At 45.2% G+C, this 8,905-nt stretch overlaps 1 non-coding gene across 1 annotated transcript; it reads right to left on the reverse strand.

Annotated features, from left to right (window-relative positions):
- Positions 1–2,769: 2,769 nt before the first annotated feature.
- LOC112616663 lies at positions 2,770–2,878 on the reverse strand. The gene has a single exon (XR_003117703.1). It is a non-coding gene; the product is annotated as a U6 spliceosomal RNA (small nuclear RNA).
- Positions 2,879–8,905: the final 6,027 nt, after the last annotated feature.

Genomic DNA, 8,905 nt, shown 5'->3' on the forward strand with positions numbered 1-8,905 from the left:
CTGCTGTCCTGTCTCATTCTCCTGCACACACGCACCCAGTGAGTACTCAAGGCTAGTGGCTTCTATTCATACTTCTGAGACATGTCTTGTTGACTGCCTCTGGCTCCACCCTATCCTCAGAACCTGTTTAGGCCCCATGACTTTTTGCTTGGACTCCTTCAGTAGCCTCCTGTTTGGACTCTTGCTTCCACTCTTACCTCAGTCTAAACCATCTCCCAGAAAGCAGCCAGAGGGATCGATCTAAGATGTACACATGACCACGTTACTTTTCTCCTTGAAACCTTTCAGTCTCAACAGTACCTACAACACCTTAGCATGGTATATAAAGTGGGCCAAGGCAGGCGGGTCCCTTGAGGTCAGGAGTTCGAGACCAGCCTGGGCAACATGCTGAAACTTCATCTCTACTAACCACAAAAATTAGCCAGGCACCGTGGCTCACGCCTGTAATTCCAGCACTTTGGGAGGCCGAGGTGGGCAGGTCACTTGAAGCCAGGAGTTCGAGACCAGCGTGGCCAACATGGCAAAACCCATCTCTACTAAATAAACAAAAATTAGCCAGGTGTGGTGGTGCATGCCTGTAGTCCCAGCTACTCTGGAGGCTGAGGCACGAGAATCGCTTGAATCTGGGAGGTCCGAGGCTGCAGTGAGTCAATATCATTGTGCCACTGCACTCCAGCCTGGGTGACAGAGTCAGATGCTCTCTCAATAAAACAAAAAAACAAAAAAACATAGAGGTTGTACATATTTTTGGAGTTCAGGTGATACTTTGATATCTTCATATAATGTGTAAAAATCAAATCAGAGTAATTGGGATACCCATCACCTCAGAAGTTTGTCTTTTCTGGCTGGGCACGGTGGCTCACGCCTGTAATCCCAGCACTCTGGGAGCTGAGGTGGGTGGATCACAAGGTCAGGAGATTGAGACCATCCTGGCTAACACAGTGAAACCCCGTCTCTACTAAAAAATACAAAAAAATTAGCTAGGCGTGGTGGCAGGTGCCTGTAGTCCTAGCTACTCAGGAGGCTGAGGCAAGAGAATGGTGTGAACCCGGGAGGCGGAGCTTGCAGTGAGCCGAGATCGCGCCACTGCACTCCAGCCTGGGCCACAGAGTGAAACTCTGTCTCAAAAAAAAAAAAAAAAAAAAGTTTATCTTTTCTTCTTTTCTTTATACTGAGAACATTCAAATTTTTCTATTCTACATATTTTGAAATATACAATAAATTACTATAAACTATAATTACCATACTGAAGTATCAAATACTAGCTCTCATTCCTTCTGAAACTATGAAACTACTAGAAACACATATTGGGGAAATGCTTCAGGACAGGGCAAAGATTTTTTGGGTAAGACTGCAAAAGCACGGGCAACAAAAGCAGAAATAGACAAATGGGATTACATCAAGCTAGAAAGCTTCTGTACAGCAAAGGAAACATTCAACAAAGAGAAGAGACAATCTACAGAATGAGAAAAGATATTTGGGATCTTGGCTCACTGCAACCTCAACCTTCTGGGCTCAAACCGTCTTCCCACTTCAGCCTCCCGAGTAGCTGGGACTACAGGCACTAATTTTTGCATTTTCAGTAGGGACGGGGTTCCCCCATGTTGGCCAGGCTGATCTTGAACTCCTGGCTTCATGTGATCCACCCGCCTTGACCTCCCAAAGTGCTGAGATTACAGGCATGAGGTACCACTCCTGGCCTGGAGGTCATTATCTTAAGTGAAATCAGCCAAGGACAGAAAGACAAATAGTCAATGCTCTCACTCATTGTGGGTGTAAAATGTGGATCTCATAAAGATAGAGAGTAGATTGGTAGTTATTAGAGGCTGGGAAGGGGAGGGGAGAAGGGGGGCATTGAAGAGAGGTTGATGAATGGGTAGAAATATTTTCTCCCATTCTGTAGATTGTCTCTTCACTTTGTTGAATGTTTCCTTTGCTGTACAGAAGCTCTTAAGCTTGATGTAATCCATTTATCTATTTTTGCTTTTGTTGCCTGTGCTTTTGCAATCTTACTCAAAAAAATCTTTGCCTTGAAGCATTTCTCCAATATGGTTTTTTTTGTTGTTTTGTTTTGTTTTGTTTTTTTGAGACAGAGTCTTGCTCTGTTGCCCAGGCTGGAGTGCAATGGCGTGATCTCAGCTCACTGCAACTTCCACCTCCCAGGTTGAAGCAATTCTCCCGCCTCAGCCTCCCAAGTAGCTGGGATTACAGGCACCCGTCACCACACCCGGCTAATTTTTGTATTTTTTTTTTAAATAGAGATGGGGTTTCACCATGTTGATCAGGCTGGTCTTGAACTCCTGACCTCAAGGGATCCACCCGCCTCAGCCTCCCAAAGTGCAGGGATTACAGGCGTGAGCCACCACACCCAGCCTCCAATATGTTTTTCTAGTGGTTTCATAGTTTCCGGTCTTAGATTTAAGTCTTTATTTTGATTTGATTTTTGTGTGTGGTGAGAGAGAGGGGTCTAGTTTCATTCTTCTGCATATGGTTATCCAGTTTTCCCAGCACCATTTATTGAAGAGGCTGTTCTTTCCCCAAGGTATGTTCTTGGGACCTTTTTTCAAAAATGAATTGGCTGTAAATGCGTGGACTTTTTCCAGGGTTCTCTATTCTGTTCCATTGGTCTACAGGTCTGTATTTATGCTGGCAGCATACTGTTTTGGTTACTATGGCTTTGTAACCAAAGTGTATTTTGAAGTAAGGCAGTGTGATGCCTCCAGCTTTGTTCTTTTTGCTCAGGATCTCTGCAACCTCTTCTTTTTTTAAAAAAATGTGGAATGCTTCATGAATCTGTTTGTCATCCTTGTGCAGGGGCCCATGCTAATCTTCTCTGTGTTGTTCCTTTTTTTAGTATATGTGCTGCCAAAGAAAGTACTGCAATCCTCTTCTGATGTATCCTATACTCTAGCCCAATACATTTGGCTATCCGTGGAAGACAGCAGGGTCTGGGACAACTCAACCAGCACTGGCTACCTCAAATACTCTCCCTTGAAAGGAGGCCACACTATCAGTAACTTCCGTAGGCCCCTTGGAGTATAATTGTATTGATGTTTAGAGGAAGAGTAAGGTGAAGTGTTGACCGATCCCCTCTCCATAAGAAAAAGGCCCAAAGAATTTTCCCCAGTTGCCCCACCTAGGCTGCCAGTAGATCTTCCTTAAGCTCATGCCTCTGATAACGTTGTTCACAGATTTCCTCAATTTATAATGCCCTTCTCTGTCTTTGGAATACCTACTTATCTTTCAAGGCCCAGTGGAAATGCTCCTTCCTCCACTAACCTTCCAGGATCTTCCATGAGAACTATTAACTCCTGCTCCATCACCATAGAATGTTGCTTATTCTGCTTTACAATTCATCTTAACTTAGGTAATCACTAGCCACATGTATATCTTCCTTTCTCTCCTACCTAGACTATGAATTCTTCAGGCTGCCAGCACAAGGCCTGATCCAGAAATGACGTTAATACCATTTGATGAAATAAAATCTTTCATCTCCGTTGCATCTGAAGCCCTAAGTAGGCCCAGAAAGGACCCTAGGCAAGGCCTCATACAACAACCATCCACCCTTCCCTAGGACATCTCCAACTTAACCTGGCCACGTGTCGCTTTTGCAAATACAAACTGGTTAGGCAGCAGGGCATTACAAAAGGACCAATGCTTGTACTTGCCTTGCAGGTCAGACTGGTTTGTGGTATAATATGTGGTTGTGGAAAATGTAACTGGTACAGCTCACATAAGAATCCAGTATAGAAGGCCAGGCACAGTGGCTGACGCCTGTAATCCCAGCACTTTGGGAGGCCCAGGTGAGCAGATCCCCTAAGGTCAGGAGTTCAAGACCAGCTGGCCAACATGGTGAAACCCTGTCTCTACTAAAAATACAAAAATTAGCCAGGCCTGGTGGCGGGTGCCTATAATCCCAGCTACTCGGGAGGCTGAGGGAGGATAATTGCTTGAACCTGGGAGGCAGAGGTTGCAGTGAGCCGATATCCTGCCATTGCACTCCAGCCCGGGCGACAGAGTGAGACTCCGTCTCAAAAAAACAAAACAAAACAACAACAACAACAAAGAATCCAGTATAGAAAAATTGTATGGTGCCATGAAAAACAACTGAATTTCCAAAAGGAGACACATCTCCCACCTTTTGACTCCTATTTGCTTTAGACTACCCTTGGACTTGATGTCTCTTCAGATCTTATAAATTGGAAGATTTCTTCTTTTGCAAAAGTGGGCATCTTGTTTTGTGTTGTTCTTGCGTCATTTATGATACATTTGCTTTCTTTCCAGTTATATCACAAGTTACACTCTGGCAGGGTTTCCTCATTCCTAAAATGGAGACAAGAATCTTTGGCCTACACAGTTTACCAGGCTCTTAGGAGGTTCTAATGCGGTAATGTATATGGAATAGGTCAGTGGTCCCCAACCTTTTTTGGCACCAGTGACTGGTTTTGTGGAAGCAAATTTTTCCATGGATGGGGGTGGGGGATGGTTTTGGGATGGAACTGCTCCACCTCAGATCATCAGGCATTAGATTCTCATAAGGAACGTGCAACCTAGATCCATCCCATGCGCAGTTCACAATACAGTTCGCATTCCTATGAGAATCTAATGCCCCCATTGATCTGACAGGAGGCAGAGCTCAGCTATAATGCTTGCCCATCCATGGCTCAACTCCTGCTGTTCAGTCTAGTTCTTAACAGGCCAGGGACCAGTAATAATGTAAACCACAAGATGTTCTTCAAACATAAGTTCTGTTTTATTATTATGTTTTTAATAATCTTGACACTGTATTACTTAGATATGTGTGTTTGAGATGCCACTTGTGGGAATCAAAGGCTTTATTGCAAATGACTATGGATAATGCTTTAGATCATGGTTTCCCAAATTTGCCCGAGGTTAAGAATTACCTGGAGCCTGCCTGGGCACGGTGGTTCACGCCTGTAATCCCAAGAATTTGGGAGGCTGAGGCAGGCTGATCACTTGGGGTCAGGAGTTCGAGACCAGCCTGACCAGCATGGCGAAACCCCATCTCTACTAAGAATACAAAAATTAGCCAGGCATGGTGGCAGGTGCCTCTAATCCCAGCTACTCGGGAGGCTGAGGCATGAGAATCACTTGAACCCGGGAGGCGGAGGTTGCAGTGAGCTGAGATTGTGCCACTGCACTCCAGCCTGGGTGACAAAAGCAAAAAACTCTGTCTCAAAAAAAAAAAAAAAAATTACCTGGAGACCTTGTTAAAAACATTCCAAGACCTATCCCAGACATACTGAATACCAATTTCCAGGAGAAAGACAAGATTAAAAGTACAGTTAGGAATGAGACCAGGTGATTCTTATCCTCAGGCAAATCTGGGAAACACTGTCATCTGGGAGATAATGTCAATGACATTACCAGTCATTCACGTATCAGAATGGATTAGTTTAGGATTCTTTCTGGGAGAGGCCTTTCAGATAAGGAGAAATCAAAACTGTGGAACAGAGCTTGGAAGGAGGCTCCAGCAGGGCCAAACTTCCCTTACAATTGTGCCTGCAGCTAGTATATGCAAAACCTTCCCCTGGAATTTCCTTGTCTTCGCCCCAAGCTCTTAGAACTGGTTGCAGGAACTAGGTGACTTGAAGATAATATCATTTACCATCTGAAGTCAAAGTGTTAAAACAGGGACCTTTACTGTCTCAACTAATTGGTGATGTTTCAGAAATTTCTTAGTGCCACAGTGGCTTTATTCAACCAGTGCTCCCACTAGATCCCTCTCTCCAGAGTTCTCCCAGCTCCCTGGGCAGACCTCTTTCATCGCACTTAAACACTGTGCTGTCATTGTTTTCTTTCTTTCCTTCTTTCCTTCCTTCCTTCCTTCCTTTCTTCCTCCCTTCCCTCCTTCCCTCCTTTCTTTCTCCTTCCTTCCTTCCCTCCTTCCTTCCTTCCTTCTTTCTCTCTTTCTCTCTTTCTTTCTTTCCTTTTGATGGAGTCTCGCTCTGTCGCCCAGGCTGGAGTGCAGTGGTGCAATCTCGGCTCACTGCAACCTCCATCTCCCAGGTTCAAGTGATTCTCCTGCCTCAGCCTCCCGAGTAGCTGAGACTACAGGTGTGCGCCACTGCACCTGGCTAAATTTTGTGTTTTTAGTAGAGACGGGGTTTCACCATATTGGTTAGACTGGTCTTGAACTCCTGACCTCATGATCCGCCCACCTCAGCCTCCCAAAGTGCTGGGATTACAGGCGTGAGCCATGGTGCCCGGCCAACTGTCATTGTTTTCCTGTTTGCCTCTTAAGTAGTAAGAGCTGGAGTTGGTCTTATCCACCAACATAAGCACCTACAATATAGCAAGCACAATGTGAGGCCCAGGGGATGCAAAGGTGAAATTGTCTGTTTACTCCGTGCCTCACCTAGTTGACTGGAAACTTATTGAGGGCAGTCATTGTTCAACTCTGTATCCATCCTTATGTGCTAGTCTCGTGCCACGCACAGAGTCATCCATCAGGAAATATTTGTTAAAGAGTGAATGGGGCGGGGCAGGTAGCTCACACCTGTAATCCCAGCACTTTGGGAGGCCGAGGTGGGTGGATCAGTTGAGGTCAGGAGTTTGAGACCAGCCTGGCCAACGTGGTGAAACCCCGTCTCGACTAAAAATACAAAAAAAAAAAAAATTAGGCAGGTGTGGTGGTGAGCACCTGTAGTCCCAGCTACTCAGGAGGCTGAGGCAGAAGAATTGCTTGAACCCAGGAGGGGGAGGTTGCAGTGAGCCAAGATCACACCACTGCCCTCCAGCCTGGGCAACAGAGCAAGACTTTGTCTCAAAACAAACAAACAAACAAACAAAAAGGGTGAATGGTCTCCCCTTTGGTAAAGCCTATGTTAGTTACTTCAGGAAAGATGCAGAGTCCGCTAGGCATTGGCACTGGCAGTCTTGGGATTAGGACTCAGTGAGAGCCTACTGTTCATAGCCTTTATATAGGTGTGCTCTTTTTAGCTGAGGTGAGTTTGAGAGGGGCCTTATGAGAGGAGTGGGGAATATTGCCTAGTTCTCCCATTACGTTGAGGCAAGGGCTGGAGACCAAAAGATGTGGCTAAAACAGGGAACGCCAACAAGGCTTCAGCTGCCTTCTCATTAGCTGACAATCCAGACGCATGGTCAATCCAGCCATAAAAAGGTATTAAAAACCACACCTTTAATTCTGGATGTTCAGACATGTTGCATTGCCAGTCCATTTTGGTAGCCTTTGCCCAGAGTTCCTCTCCTGTTCTTTCTTGCCATAGCTCATTTTGGAAAAAAATTAAGGAACAGGAATAATAATTGCAGTCATTCAGTGGCAAAGCAGACAATAGAGACCCGTTTTAATTCCCTAGAGCACTTTTTGCAAAAGTAGGAACTGATTTCCACTGTTGCACTAACTAGCTGTACCTTTCTTCTTCCTGGACCTTGAAATTCACTTCATACAGTGAAGTTGCTGCGCTAGAATGAGTTTGTGACAGGCCTGGCCAAAAATTTCTGTTCAAGGTCCTGGAACTAGCCTTTCTTCTGTCTTGATTCCTTGTGCAAGTTTATAGAATCAAACCACAGAGAAACTGTCCTGTATTTCTCATCACTCCTACCCCATGACCCATATAAGTTAAATAAAAATGACTAAATTACCAGTTAATCAAGAACCCTTGAATTGCCTGCTAGATGTCAACACTATGTATGAATGACTTTGTTTTATTCTTTAAATAGTGGGAGCATTTTCCATGCTCCAGAGCTTGGAGTGGCCTCAGGGATGTCAAGAGCCCTGTGACTTACTGAGCCTGTGGGCAGAGCTAAGGATAGTTTTTCACCTTCTGTAGTAGCAACCAGGGCACCTGTACTCTGCACCTGTCAGGTTACAACACTGTTACATAAGGCTATCTATTCACCATGCTAGAGAAAGTTGACCAAGACAAGGAGACAGTCTTGGGCATAGTATTAAGGGGAAAGAAATAAAAGTCAGGAATTCCTTGTGAATATAGAAAATAACCATGGAATGAGGCATGTGAGGCAGTGTGGTTCACTGGAAGAAACAGAGAGTCATGAGCTGCGGAAACTGGCATAAGTTGCTTAAATTCTCTGAGCTCAAGCCTAGGCAACATGGCAAACCTCTTGTCTACTAAAAATACAAAAAATTAGCCAGGTGTGGTGGCACACACCTGTGATCCCAGCTACACGGGAGGCTGAGGCAAGAAAATTGCTTGAGCCACGAGGTGGAGGTTGCAGTGAGCCAAGATCATGGCACTGTACTCCAGCCAGGGGGACAGAGCGAGACTCCATCTAGGAAGAAAAGAAATTCTCTGAGCTCAGATCCTTCATCTGTGAAACTTTCCTTCATAAGGTAGCCTGAGTAGAGGAAATAATGCATGTCTTTAAAGTGACTAGAACACAGAAGGCACTCATATATATGTTTATATTATGAAGAAGCTGGGACTTGATGAAGAATGAAATAAAGGCCATGGCCACTGAGATTAGTCAACTTTGTTTTAAAAATTCAAGAGGCTGTTGATAATCGGGGAGGCTGTGCATGTGTGGGGGCAGGGGCTAAATGGGATATCTTTGTACCTTCCTCTCAGTTTTGCTATGAACCTAAAACTGCTCTAAAACAATAACGTCTTTAAGAAAAACTATCAAGGGGAGGCCAGGCAGTGGCTCACGCCTGTAATCCCAGCACTTTGGGAGGCTGAGGTGGGCAGATCACGAGGTCAGGAGATTGAGACGAGCCTGGCCAACATGGTGAAACCCTGTCTCTACTAAAAATACAAAAATTAGCCAGGCATGGTGGTGTGTGCCTGCAGTCCCAGCTACTCGGGAGGCTGAGGCAGGAGAATTGCTTGAACCCAGGAGGGGGAGGTTGCAGTGAGCTAAGATCGCACCACTGCACTCCAGCCTGGGCGACAGAGTGAGACTC

Source organism: Theropithecus gelada, chromosome X, assembly GCF_003255815.1.
Source record: "Theropithecus gelada isolate Dixy chromosome X, Tgel_1.0, whole genome shotgun sequence".
Classification (NCBI taxonomy): domain Eukaryota; kingdom Metazoa; phylum Chordata; class Mammalia; order Primates; family Cercopithecidae; genus Theropithecus; species Theropithecus gelada.